The sequence below is a fragment of the Mytilus californianus genome, unplaced genomic scaffold (assembly GCF_021869535.1).
Source record: "Mytilus californianus isolate M0D057914Y unplaced genomic scaffold, xbMytCali1.0.p SCAF_6, whole genome shotgun sequence".
Classification (NCBI taxonomy): Eukaryota; Metazoa; Mollusca; class Bivalvia; order Mytilida; family Mytilidae; genus Mytilus; species Mytilus californianus.
This window is the reverse complement of record NW_026262712.1, coordinates 55,882,058-55,897,599: the sequence shown is the minus strand read 5'-3', so window position 1 is coordinate 55,897,599 and position 15,542 is coordinate 55,882,058. Positions and strand designations below refer to the sequence as shown.

Below are 15,542 nucleotides of genomic sequence, written 5' to 3'. Positions count from 1 at the left end.
AGGTAAATTCAAAAAGGAGAAGTCATAAAAACTACATGATGAGACGCTATCAAATATCGGAACGAGAGAAAACAACTGTTATAATCCTGATTCGGTACATTTTTCGAAAAAAAAAAAGATATAAATACATAAATAATAGTTACTCTATAATGATAAATGATCTCCCTATAGTTTAAGGAGTTTATGGTTATTCATATATATATTTTTTTTTTTTACATTTGTTCTCCTCTCTTATCATGCTTAAGTATAAAAACCATTGTTCTTATGTTTTAGGTACCAGTGGTATTTTGAAATGATTTTTATATTATTAGAAAGTATTGTGTATTCGGCAAGAAACTGTTGCAGGCCTCTGAAAAAATCGCCTGTTCCAAGTTTCCTAGCCTAAAACAAAAATGTTTATATTGTCTGATAATGACCTAACATTATATGCTCGTATATATGATAGGTAAAAATACGATGATGTTCTAACTACAAAATGGTACAAATCATTAATAATGAAATCAATTGATCTTATTTATCCGACAATAAATTTATCAAAAGTTGAAATTGTCCACCAGTGTATATATTTTGTTTTGATTTGGCCCTACTAAATCTAAAGTTAAATTAAACTTTGGAATTACAAGGGTTTATTTGAAATTAATTTGAAACTCAAATACAATTTTTAAATAAATGATAGAAAATACAATTCTATAGTACGTTCATGTGAAATTATCACTTATTTCCATTTCGGCAATATGCGGAAGTAGCAAATATGATTCACGTTTTCAAACCTGTTGCCAGAATTCGTAAAGTGGGCCGCACATATCATGCTTTAAAAGTACGGCGTATGACAGTCGATTTAACACTTGTTGTAAAGGAGTGTTGAATTCTTTTAGTGGACTGCACATATCATTCTTAGGGAGTACGGCGAATGACAGTCGTTTTAACACTTGTTGCAAGGGATTTTTTAATTTTTTTTTAGTGGGTGGTACATGTCATGCTGTGGAACTACGGCTTATAATTCTCGCTTCAGTGGTTGTTGTAATAGACACGTTTGTTAAGTTGATCATTATTCACAATTTTATTGTTTATATTTTCATTGCCGCTTTCAAATATACCACAACTACTAAAATTTGATGTATAATTTCGTAAGCTCATATCTACCAGATGAAAATAATCTTTTTCTTATAAAAAGACACTTATTATATTTCTTTATTTTCTTTTTATAGAATTCAGATGTAATTTTCTACTAAACTGTGCTCTTCCTAACATTATTGTTTTCCTCCTTCAGTTACAAGGATTGAAATTATGACAGGATATGCTATTTCTTGTTCCATGTACATTTTTGAATTGCTGTAACTGTGTGTATTAAAACTATGAAGAAAATCTGTATCTGACATCCATATATTATTTCAAACACAAGATGGCGCATGAAATATCAACTGATGATATAGTTTAGCAATTGGTTGCTTGATTATTTATTGATATTTTTGACGATAACTAGGTTTCATAACCCATAAGATAGATTGTCCAAATGTATTCAATATAAACTCATCATAGATACAAGGATCACCGGTAAACAGGATAGCACATCCAAACTTCCATTTGAAGGAAGTATGATACACAAAGGATTGAAACTTATCTCGCATAATGCCACTCAAGGATCCATGCAAGTAGTTTCGAGCATACTTTTCAGCATAAGTCTAGGTAGCAGGATATTCTCCGCAAACGAATCATCTTATTTTACATCTTCATTCGAAAAAGATATAATATACGTATGTACAAATGTATGTTCCCTCGACAACAAAACAAACGCCCCGTCAGCATTGTTATAATTTTAATTAGAAGAAGGTCAAGCGACCATATTATATCAAATATATAAGCTTTTGAATAACGTAACGTTAGAAAAAAGTAAAATTAGAAAATACAAAAAAAAAAAACTCCAAGGACAATTCAAACCGGAAAATCCATTATCAATAGGCAAAATCAAAAGTTCGATCACATCACATCAAACGAATGGAAAACAACTGTCACAAAAATTACAGGTGTTATCATGCATTGGGGCATTGTCTGTGACTATCTATCACAGTTATTCTAACAAAAGAAAACAAGAGGAAACGATGGTTAAACTGGAACAAAAATTGATGGCTGTATTAAAAAGACTGCAAACGATAACATTGAATGAGTTTATAAGCAACGAGAAGAAACTTGTGTATGAACAAGCGGAGACTATAGAAAATGAGATGGCGACGTTTGCTGAATTAATACAAAAAGAAAAGCAAACATTAACTGAATTGGTAGGACAAAGAAATAATATCTTAACTGAACATTCCGAAACGATATCAATGGAGAAGAGGGCGGTTCTGCACTTCATCACACGAGATAGGAACACACTAGACGAGCTAGCTGTATGGATGAAAAAGGAGGGGAAAACATCAACCGAAGTTATAAGAAACGATACTGAAACGTATTTGACCAATCTGCAAAGATGAACAAAGATAAGGAAAACTTTTAATGAATGTATAGTAAAAGAGAAGAACACGTTAACCAAATTTGTAGAAAAAGAGAAAGTAACGCTAACCAAATTGTTAGAAAAAGAGAAGGTAACGCTTACCGAATTGATAGAAAAAGACAAGTCAAAGCTAACTGAATTGACCAGAGAAGGGGAGATACATTCAACTGAACAAACGCTGAATGCACAGGCTGCATGGATAGAGGAAATGAAGGAGACGTTTACAGAATCGATAAGAAAAGGGAAGGAAACTTTATTTGACCAATCTGTACATACGAAAAAAGAGTTAAATACATTAAATGAAGAGGCAGCCTAGATAAAAAAAGAAAACGTAACTTTAACTGATTTCATAGAGAAAGAAAAGGACAAGCTGATCAAATATGCTGAAAGGATAGAACGAGTGAAGGATGACTGGGTTAAATCAGTCAAACAAGCGAAGGAAAAATTGTCTGAAAACGCTGTTAAGATGGAAAAAGAGACCGAAATCTTAATCAATCAAACTCTAAGGATACAAAAGTGAAGGATAGTTGGGTTGAATTGGTAATAAAAAAGGAAAACAAGTTAAATGAAGAAACTACACAGATAGAAAAAGAGATAAAAACGTTATTTGCAAAATCAAAAAGGACAGACCATATTGACTGACAGATTTGCATGAATTGATATGAAGAGAGAAGACCAGATACATGTATACCCAACAAGCTAAACACATTTCAATTGATATCATTCCCATTTGAGTTTAGGTCGTTAGTTTCCTCATTCTTTAATATATAGGGGTAACATTTTCATTTTTCAATGTCTGTGTTGTTTCTATTGAAAATTCATTGTCCTGAAAAACGTTAAAACCTGTTAATTTCTCACTCGGTCAAGTTCTACAAATAGAAAATTTACGTGATAGATAGTTTATGAATTAGCTGATGCCTTATGGGTAGACTAGAGTGAATTGCAAATTTTGAATGTTTCTGACTACTTTTTTGATATAAAAATAAAGTTGAACCTTGATAAATCTACGTCGAAAGAACCCGACAATACTATCGACCTACCCGAGATGGCAATCTATATCATGTTTACCCTCATTCCAATGTTGGAATATGGATTTGTTAACCTGGAACGTTAATGTTGAAGATACATGTTAAATTCCATCTTATGCAAATTGATAGCACTCCAAATAACAATAATCTTAATTTCATAAAATCTAACCAATTAACCACAGTACACAAGATCAGGAAAAAGCAAAATAGGAATAAATATCGGAACAAAATTAATCTGTGCCGATGAAAGTATTACACTCCCTCATTCATACTTAGTAGCTACTGTTTGTTAACTTCGAGTCTATTTGTATTAATAATTCATTTGAATAAAAGATATTTTGCAGTCTTTTCAACATTGTCGTATTCAGAAGGTTAATGCATTTACTATGTGTTTGAACCAATGTCTATAGTTCTTTGTACCAAATACATACACATTAAAATTGTAACACTATGTTGACTACAGTAATTCCTATTGTTTGACATTTTTACCTGTTATGTCTTTTATACATTGTTTTATACAATCGAATTTGATGCGGTTGTGGTACAAGTGAGAGGTTTAGGTAGCTATAATACCAGGTTTAATCCACCATTTTCTACAGCATAAAATGCCTGTACCAAGTCAGGAGTATGACAGTTGTTATCCATTCGTGTCATATGTTTGAGCTTTTGATATTGCCATTTGATTAGGGACTTTCTTTATTGAATTTTTCTCGGAGTTCAGTATGTTTGTGATTTTACTCTGTATTACAGTCGCATAAAATTCCAATATTTTGAAAACGAGGTGTGAACAAAACAAACAGACATAATAGAAAAAAAAAGTCTAAAATAGAGGTACAGACGTCAACATTTTGTTATAATCTTAATAACTATAAATAGAAACAAATGTGTAACAACGAAACGCCAAAAAGCATATAGACAACTTACATTAACATGAATTAAAGACAAGAATACAAAATGTTTTACCATAGAACAATTACACAATAACGGGATGTATAAGTACAGAGCCACGTTAAATGAATATAACCACAAACAGACTAAGTAGTCAACGTAATAGCCATACAGTCATATAGAGGAATATTATAACAAGTAATTACGATGATACATAATGCCATTACTCATAATCTATACACCTAGACCATCGTGTGTTATTAGTGAAGTTGATAAAGAATTTGTTCAACATGTTTTTTGTACCATCCGATGAACTTTTTAGAAAAAGGACGAGACGTTTTTTGACATACTCCTCGTTCATCAATTATTACGCATACACTGGTGACGTTTTACAAAGTCTGAGAAGAAGCTGTAAGCTCATGAATATCGAATAAATTTGCAAATATATATCCCATATGCAAGTGAAGTTGATATATTGCTAACGAAGTTGGGAAAATTTGAAAATTAAAATTATCCCGTTTGTCATAGATTGTGGTACTGAGATGACAGCGTATGTCAAATTCGAGGTGTAAGTCTAAATATGAGGTGGATGGCGCTGTGTTTCTTAAATGTCTAGTTCTTTGGGATATATTAAAAGAATCAAATCAGAAAAGGTAATAGAAAGAAACATCATCAATATATCCATGATATTTGAAAGTCAAGTAAAATTATATGGCTTTTTATCTTCATTTTTTACAAGTGTCTGAAGGAACTCTTCCCCATACGAATGCCGACATTTTGTTGAAAAAAGATTACATGTACCTCAATAATTATTGTGTATGTCTTTCTTCACAGAAATGGAAATATTATCAATGCAAATTGTTTATTCAACAAATGTATATAATGTTGTTGGATAATGCAGTTTTATATGACAAGGGATATATAAAGGCAACAGTAGTATACCGCTGTTCGAAAGTCATAGCTCGATCGACAGAAAAGAAATCCGGGTTGAAAACTAAAACTCAGGGAAACACATCAACTATAAGAGGGCAACGACGAAACAACAGAAACAATGAAGTGCAACAGAAAACAAACGACAATGAAACAAACATAGAAACGCAAGATTACAACTGTCATCATACATAAATGTAATTGCACAATGCAAAGATTGACTGCAGAGTATTGGTATCGGAATCGGGTTGTCATTAGATGATACGTCTTTAGACCTGCTGCTTTTGTCGACTATTTGACGAGATAGTACTTTATTTGATAATCTCCTTTTCCAAAAATAATGTTGAATCTACGAATGCTTTAACAGAAAACGTTTTCAGGTAAAGGTATTTCTCATACTCTCTCTTGAAGGGATAGTTTTAATTGCCACGGCTACCTTCACGAATTGGTTGACGTTGTTTGATGTGAGATGAATATGATTTTGGTAATAGTTTTATCAAATATAAAGCCAATTCTTTCGTTTAAATCTCCTTATATTATGCTTAAATAGGGCATTGTATGTGTTAAATCGTACTTTATGATATGTGTTTGCTTATTTGTTGAGAACAGCCAAAATGAAGAAAAAGTAACTGGCCGACCTGCTCAACCCATTCGTGTTAGAATAAAAAGACCAACCAAATTGTACTCTTCATTTTTGACTGACAAACTTTTCTGAACGTATATTTAACAGGTACACTCAAGACCAATCATTTACACACCCACGATGAATAGATACGTGAGTACATATAGCAAACGGGACGTAAATATATTGACGAACCTTCAAAGGTGAACTTTGCTTCAAAACAAATATACAGCGAAACATGTTTTAAGATACCACTAACGGGAGGGCAAGAAAGTGGACTCTCATGACAGGTTGTCTTTTAATACAGGTTAATTCTATATGACATGTACTACAGAGGGATCTAAAATTAATGGTCTTTCATTTCAGGTTTTTACTTAATACAGGTGGTCTCTTAAGCAGGTTTGACTGTACTTTAGCATATTTAGTTCCTTAACAATTCTTTAATTTCTCAACGAAGACATTTTGGAATGCTTATAATAACTCATCAGGGACAAATGACTGCTTTTTAGACTATGTGTACTCTCTGGGTCGTAATGGTCTAGTCAAAGAAATTTCCAGCGAGTACAATTTAAATTTCAGACATGCGATTTGCTTGTCCTGGAACTAAAACATGTTAGGGGGAGGGTTGGGATCCCGCTAACATGTTTAACCCCGCCATATTCTGTATGTATGTGCCTGTCCCAAGTCAGGAACCTGTAATTCAGTGGTTGTCGTTTGTTTATGTGTTACATATTTTTCGTTCATTTTTTGTACACAAAGAAGCCCGTCAGTTTTCTCGTTTGAATTGTTTTACATTGTCATTTCGGGGCCTTTTATAGCTGACTATGCGGTATGGGCTTTGCTCATTGTTGAAAGCCGTACGGTGACCTATAGTTGTTAATTTCTGTGTCATTTTGGTCTCTTGTGGAGAGTTGTCTCATTAGGAATCATACCACATCTTCTCTTTTTATAAAATACTACTCTCGTCATGAAAGTTTGCATACAAAAGGCAAATACAAATCGTGAAGTAAAATTAACCAGTGACCGTAGACTTGCAATAATGTATATAGCGTTAAAATTATCAGTACCGAGGCATGGGGTTGATGATACTATAGGCTGATGATACACTAGCAGGGACACACTTTACTTATATTCGTATGATACTTTTTGCGATAACATTAGTAACATCTATCTATATTGAATGCGTAAGAACAAAATATACGGCAAAACAAGTAATCATTGTTATACAAATATCCGGTACAATATAAATACTATCACTTTTTTCATCTAATACACATTTCTTATTATCATTCGCTAAAAAGTTATTCTCATTGTTACAATGCAATTCATAAGGGAGTGCAATACATTATTTCCAATACATTGGCTAGTAAAAAAGGTATAATTAATCAGTTATTACAAGAGACAACACTAGTGTTAAGATACTGTTACACACGGTTATGTACATGAACATTATGCATAGACAATATAAAGTAAAAGTAGTCAGATACGCGCCATTTACAGGATTTAGTGTCATACATATTTCTGCTATTTTTCACTTGTTTTTCTATACGCTTTCTGATCATGATGTTTATTTTGAAAAAAAAAAAATCTATAATAGCCCTCCCAGTAGTAGTTTTTGAAAGATATAAGTATGATCTGTCTCATGTGATATTGGCGTAATGATTATTCGACTGTACATTTTTTTTATTAAATAGCGTACGAAACAATATTTGCACCAAATAATTGCAGTGATATTTTTGTAACTTCTCAAACAGGTTATTTAAATCCCAAAGGTAAACATTAAGAAATTAGAACTGCGTAGCATTTTACAATTATAGCGTTCTGTTTAAACTATCTATTTATAATCTAATTATTACACACTAATTTGACCGAATTAAATACCTGAAGGTGTAAATAGTTTAAACGACTATCCGTACATTTAAAATGATTAATGCAAAAGTACATATATTTCACAATTCCTTTTATTGATTTACTAAATGAATCTTTGGAAAACGTCCAGAAATTGACAAAAGCTGAATAAAAAGATCGAATTAATTAGTTCTTGAACGGGAAGATCGGTTTTTGATTTTTATCTTTTCCTTTATAAATTCGGCATATTTATAGACTTTAAATGAATGAAAATTCAACTTAACTAGGAGGAACATTTTTCTGAGAACTTCTTATTATACAACTGGTTTACATATATTTAAGGTCCAACGCACAACGCAGCAGATATATCAATGTTATTTTCACGATTATAGAACAATACAATTCTTTGAACCATTGAAAACATGTTTTTTAATTATAGAAACGTAATGAATTATGTATTTTAAAGCCATCCCACACCCTTATAGAGGACTCTTCTATACTGTAGAGTTTTGTTTGAACAGCTAAAAAACAAAATATACTTTTTTTTAATGAATAACTTGTAAACTGATTAAATCAATGTTAATCTGGGCCACGATGAAAAATCATATAAAATTGTTAATATTATTCATGGCCACTAAATCCAAATTATAATTGAGTGATGTACATAAATACGTTCACGCTAATTCTCTCATATGACATGTATGAGATGTTGGAAAAACATCTTGTCCGATATATATACAAAGGAAGATGTGGAATGATTGCAAATGAGACAACTCTCCACAAGGGACCAAAATGACACAGAAATTAACAACTGTAGCTCACCGTACGGCCTTCAACAAAGCCCATATCGCATAGTCAGCGATAAAAGGCCCCAAAATGACAATATAAAACAATTCAAACGAGAAAACTAACGGCCTATTATATGTACAAAAAATGAAAGAAAAACAAATATGTAACACATAAACAAACGACAACCACTGAATTACAGGCTCCTGACTTGGAATAGGCACATACATAAATAATTTATTGTTTACACTTATTGTTCATAAGTTTAAATGTGTCTCTACATTTAGCAAACAGTAATCGAACGATCAATCAATCTTATCTGATACTTTCACAAAGTCAAGAAAGAAATAAGTTGAAACAACAGTTGGTAATTTATGTTCGTATTCAACCTCTCGCCATCATGAAATAGTAGAATATAAATGTCCAAACCATGATTAAATAAATCTCACCTGCCATGACGTATTTCTTAATTTAATGATGTTTGCTCATTTTGCTTTTAATTTTTGCCAGATATTCGGAATCCTCTGGTTTTATCCATGTAGTGCCAAAACATTTTTGTTACCGCTAGCCATTACTTTTCTTTCATAATTCTATTACATATTGTTTGAAAATCCCAAAGCGAAATTTCTAAAAAGTCCTTGTTATTTAAGAAAAAAACTGCCAATGTTAAATTATTTCCCGCGAAACTTTCGACTGCTTGTTTCTATAAGATAAGCACATGTATTTTTCATTTTTTTTTGCTTTTTTAGTTTCTTTGTTTATATACTATCAATGTCATTTGAAAAGCTTGGTTTTTTTCAGAAAAAGTAGCGAACATCCTTAAGAACACACACAGTAAGACATACTGTGAAAAATAAGACATCTCATGTACAGATACCTTATAGCTTGATGTTCGGAGTGAGTCAAGGATCTGCGTTGAAGGCCGTACTTTGACCTATTATGGTTTACTTTTACAAAATGTGACTTGGATGGAGAGTTGTCTTATTGGCAATCATACCTCATCTTCTTATATCTATATAATATATGTCAAAAATCAGGAAATTTCTATATCGAAAACAAGGGAATTGCACCAATTTGTTTTCTTTCTTTTTTAGAAGCTGGAAAATAAACAGAAAAAGAGAAACGACATTAGAATCGTAACAATAATTGTTCGATTTTAACAGTTAATTGTACATTATGTGTACATAATTATACTGATCATGTTATATTTAAAAACAATGTTAACCTGTAACAGTGAACATGATCTTCTAAAACTATCGAATTAGAATTAATAGAAATTATTCAACATAACTTAGCAGCTACCATTGATACACACACAGCTCATTTTATCTATGCTATATAACAAAATGTATATCTCTTTAATACACGGGGCCTCAGGGGCAGAGTGGTCTAAGTAGTTACTACTGTAATCACTACCCAGTGGTTGCACTCTACTCCAATCTTAATTCACCTATCGAAGGTCGGTGGTTTTCACTGGCCACTTTGACTTCCTTCGCCAATAAAAAATGAAAGCCGCCACGAAATACCCCAAAAGGGGCGCTTACAAGTGGCGTTAGAACACTAATAATTAATCAGTCAATATTCAAAACACTGCAGTAATGTCTGTAGCTACTGTTTCGTAAATGAAAATAAAAATCAGAATTTGTGAGATGTATTTTTGGCCATTAGTTTTTTCATGTCGAGGTCTTTATAGTCGATTATACGGTACCTATTTATCATCGAAGGTGTACGATTGCCTATAATTGCCTACATCCACTTCATATCACCTTTGGTGTATAGTTGTCTCGTTGGTTATCATACAACATATCCTAATATCCATGTAACAATATCTTTCTTGGTGAGGTTGCTGCTCATATCGTTTCTGCCTAAAATCATTCAATTGCAACATGTATGTTACACCTTTGTAATATCATAATCGAACTTTACAACAGTGTAAAGTTAAGTTACCCTGTTCATTTATCAATGACATTGGTATATTTATCATTAATAATATCATTTTAATGTTTTTCGCAAATCATGGCTCTTACCATATCACCACCGTTAATGCTCAGATGTCTATTCTTACCAACATTCTTTAAAGCGGTTTAATCTTTCTACAATTAGATTATTATTTGTCATGATTGTAATCGGTTAAGCTCATGTATTAACTTCAATGACTTATTATGATTTACCTTAGTTCCGAAAACATGTAGGACAATGAGGTTCTAATGACATTGAATCTGTTTTTAGTAAGTAATATCTGGCTAGTCGGTGGTGCCATATAATAATCACTGTCTGTCTGTGCCGCTGTCAACACTTTAATATAATTTTTATAATACATAATTGCTTCGTTGTATTTCTATGTTTACAAAGTCTTGTAAACAAAATGTTTATATCTCTAAAAGGAAGGCTATGTCGAGTTTTGAGATACTTATTTATGATATGCTAGTCCAAATGGGTTCCTAGAATGTCAATTTTCGGCTTGAGAAAATTGCAAACTATTTGCTTAAAACTTAGTTGTTTCTTGGGAAACATCTACATGATCTATTATCTCTTGGATTTAATAAAATGACATAAATATCGGTTGAATTTGAAATGAAGACCGAATTCTGGTGTTAAATTTAATTTTAGGGACAAATTGTGTTTAACAATAAATAATCACGAACTTTAAGAAATCAACTTCAGATCAAGTACTTGAATATAACGGATAAAGCTATAATAATATGCTATAATTAATTGATGTTCATTTCGAGGTCACAATTCAATTCTGGAAATAAAATTCAAGGATGTACATACATTTTTTTAAAGTGAGGCAAAAGATACCAAGTAGACATCCAAATTCATATTCGAATATACACTGAAAATATCATGGCGAAAAAAGAAAAAGACAAAAAAAAAAAAAACAGTGTATACATAATGTACAAAAGTAAAAACTGAGCAACATGAACCCCAACAAAAAACTTATATTTATCTAAGGGGCTCCAAAAAGGTATTCAGATCCTGCTCGATATGTGGCACCGTCGTGTTGCTCAATGAAAGTACAAATATGGTGATAATGCTAATCCTGTAGGTCAAATTCGGTGACAAGGAGGGCAGGATTGTGGTAATGACGATTTGAACATATCCGTCGTCACCGGTGAAACAGATATTTTGTTACGGTCAAATAAGTATCATATGATTTTTCAAATACCATTTTTTTCTTAGTTTTATACCAACTCGTTATTAAGAACTCATTTTTGTTTTTGGTTGAAAATCATTATGCTTTCATGAAATGTATACAATAACTATAATAGCACACTATACACGGCAATATATTTTGTTAACATTAAAGGTTGGTAATATGGGCAAATAAATAAAGCAAAGGTCAAATCACACATCCATTGTAAATGATAGATGACTCTATTGATATCAGATTAGGATACTGTTGGTTAGTATAATAGTTACACGCCAGGAAATCGGTAAAAAAAGAAACGATTGCATTGTACGATACGATAAAAAGAAAGTACAACCTTACTTGTACTTTCACTTAATATGTGCATTATGAATTTCACGTTCGGGTTAAAAAAAAAACTCGCGTGTGTCTACAGCAGAAGACTTATCAGTAACGCTCGAATCATTTGTGAAACTGATTTTCCATAATGGTCAACAAACTCGTGATGGTGTCCGTAAAATTTACGAAGGAATGATTTAAATTTCCCAATTTGGAACGCAGTTTAGTAGATTCCTTGGAGCACCAATACTCTATCAAGGAAATCATGATAGGATATATTGTATCAATTGAGAGATATATACTCTGTATGTAGGCGCTGCTTGAATTTCTTTACATATAAATGGAAAGATAACAATAAATATATTTATAGTTTCTTGATACAGAAACAAATGCAATGACAGTTACAATATTATTATGGCAATTGAGGAGAACAGGACTATTGATCAAAATTCCTACCTGCATTTACAAGAATTGAAAATGATATATAAAAATGCATCCTCAGCAAACTTTTTATAATCACTGAGGGCATGCAATATTTGGTTTTGGTTCTTGGAGAATTGAAAAAGCCTCTAGTTGTTTTAGTTTCTGTAATCATTAATTGTGTACATTTCTGTTAGTATTAAAAAAGGGGCGGACTTCACGGGAGACATCTATTGTCGTTGGTAATGCATGCCTCACACTCTCCCCAAAATGATTACACGATAAAGAAAATATTCATATTCGGGTTTTATCGTAAAAACGTCGAGCCATTCGCGGGGCATCTGAAGCTATAGTATGACAACAGATTGACTGTTTCATGCTGCGGCAGTAACTTGGTGAGCTTTGGCAAAATCGTTGGCATGAACAAAAAAATTCGAAAGACCTTACGATGATGCATTTTCGTGTCGGACTCTGAGTTTTACTCTGAGTGTTGTTGTGTGTTTGTGTTATCTACATTGATTACAGTTATATGATGAGGGGTTAGAGTTGACAAAACATATCTGAATTATTTAAAATTTTACCTGTAGAGCACATTTTTGTAAACGTGTATAGTAACAATAAAACCAAAATAGTTACAGGTTTGAACATCGTTTATTACATGTAGGTAAAGCATGTTTACACAATAAATAGTTTAAAAAACAAATATACTGTGTTATATAATTGTTAATGTTCAGATTATCGATAAACCCAACACAATATACGAAAAAAAAAACGAATGTAAACCTGTTACTGTGGTACTGGTTGGAGATATTCCTTCTCATTATTCTAATTCTAATTAAAGGCCTTTAAGCTGATTACGCTACGTTTTGTTGCGTAGGTTCTTTTAGGTGAGTAACATGCATACATATTATTTTTGTGAGGGTTTGGTAGAGAACCGTTGTGGGGTTTGGTGGAGATCCGTGATGTAGTGGTTAGTGCATCAGACTACAAACACAACGGATCCTAGTTCGACCCCCGTTCCAGGGAGACAATTTCAGGGACTGACTATTCGGTTCCACCTTGACACCATTTGCTAGCATGTTCTTGAGAAACGATTATAGTCCGTCGGAAGGGAACAACAAATGGATAAACCGTGTTATTTTTCTTGCACGTTAAAGACACCTTTGCTGATTTCGGAAAAGAGCAGGCTAATGCCGCTACAAGGCAGGACTCGCACCTGCATAGTGAAAAATTGTTAATATAAGTTGTAATAAGTTGTTTCCCAATCCACTATAAAAAAATGGTTCAAATTAAACACAGATTTTTTTTTTTTAAACAGACTCATCTCGGGGCCTTTTATAGCTGACTCTGCGGTATTGGTGAAGTCCGCCCCTTTTTTATACTATCAATAGTCTTGTTCTCCTCTATTGCAATAATAATATTGTAACTGTCATTTATTGATAGTTACCTTTTCTATGTTTGTAATAGTATATGACGCAGTTTGTTTATCAAAGTATTCACTCTACAGTATTGCATTAGTTTATCGATCAATCTGATGTTAAAGTTACTTAATATTGATGCAATGCATAGGTCTAAATTTATATATGACGTCCATTTCACTGAACTAATGGTCCAGCTAAAGCCCGCTCCCGGGTGCTGAAATGATGTCCTTTAGCTGTTTTCTGTTCTGTGGAAGGATTGTTTTATCATTGACACATTCCCAATTTTCATTATCAATTTTATCATCAATTATAAACAAAATGTTTTGATCATTATTTTCATTGCATACATTTGCAGCAGATAATTACAAGCAACGTTTTAAACTCGACAGTTGCCCCTTGAAAACACTTGGCGATAACCTAATTGTGTATTTGAAGATTTTAACTCTTGTCAGGTAACTAACCAGTATAAACAATGAAATGCATTCAACAAATAATATTTATATAACACTAAATAATAAAATAAGTAAGTACATATCACAAATACAACAAATTTAAAAGAAAATGTAGTACTTTTGTACAATAGCAACCTGTTTCTTTTGAAATTTTAGCAAACGTTTCCTTCTCTTTCTGTATCAACTCCTTCCTCTCTTTTTCTATTAATTTTATAACTCTTTCTTTCTCTCTTTCTATACATTAACTAAATGTTTTGTACTCTTCTGTTGTCCATTTACTCAACATTTCATTCCGTTTCCTGTTCCAATCAGTGAGCGGTGCTATCTCGTCGTTTATCCTTACAAGTAGCGTTTCCTTCTCTTTACTTTTCCATTCAGTATAGGTTTCTTTCTCCTCTTTCGTCCATTCAATAAACAGTTCTTTTTCGTCTCTGATCCATTCATTGAAGAGTTTCTTTTCTTTTCCTGTCCAATCAGATAACATCTCTTTCTCTTTACTTTTCCATTCAGCAAACGTTTCTGTTTCCTCTTTCATCAATTCAATACCTGTTGCTTTCTTTTTTCTCATACATTTTGTTACATTTCCTTCTCTTTTTCTTTCCATTCAATAAACGTTACTTTTTCTTTTTCCATCCATTTGATGAGCGTTTCCTTCTCTTTCCCTAACCCCTCAGACAACGTTGTCCTCTCATTGCTTCTGATTTCAGTTAATATTGCCTTATCTTTAACTTTTGATTCAGACACGATGTTTTTTCTCTTTTGCAATCCATTTAGTTAGCGTTTCCATATCGAGTGTTTTTGGTATAATAATTCCATAATATCGATACGTATCCTTCGATGATATCCCGATCTATGATAATACTTTAGTGTTTACCCATTCAGTTAATATTTTCTTCTCTTACACGTCTAATGCATATATCTAAAAGTTCTTCGTCTTTACCTTTCGATTTGATGAATATTTCCAAGTCTCTTATCGATTGAATTGACGTCGCTTTGTTTTTTCTTTGCCATTTGGTTAACGCTTCCTTTTCATCTTTAATGACATTTTCTCTGTCTTTTATTTCTCCCTCTGCTTTCAATTTCATAAAAAAAAAATTCTGTAAGTAATGACAAGCGATACTCTAATCTATGATAACACCTGTAATTGATAAAAAAAGTGCCAAATATATATTTTCATTGAAAAGCGA

At 32.4% G+C, this 15,542-nt stretch overlaps 1 protein-coding gene and 1 long non-coding RNA gene across 3 annotated transcripts in view; both read left to right on the top strand.

The window, feature by feature from the left end:
* The window catches only part of LOC127705694 (uncharacterized), an 81,625-nt gene that overhangs the window by 12,434 nt on the left and 53,649 nt on the right, over window positions 1-15,542 (top strand). The gene's annotated exons all lie outside the window — the stretch shown is intronic.
* Window positions 1,514-15,542, top strand: part of LOC127705735 (uncharacterized) — a 57,332-nt gene continuing 43,303 nt past the window's right edge. Inside the window, exon 1 of the long non-coding RNA XR_007983967.1 lies at window positions 1,514-3,031. This is a non-coding gene — a long non-coding RNA (uncharacterized LOC127705735). The remainder of the gene's footprint in view (window positions 3,032-15,542) is intronic.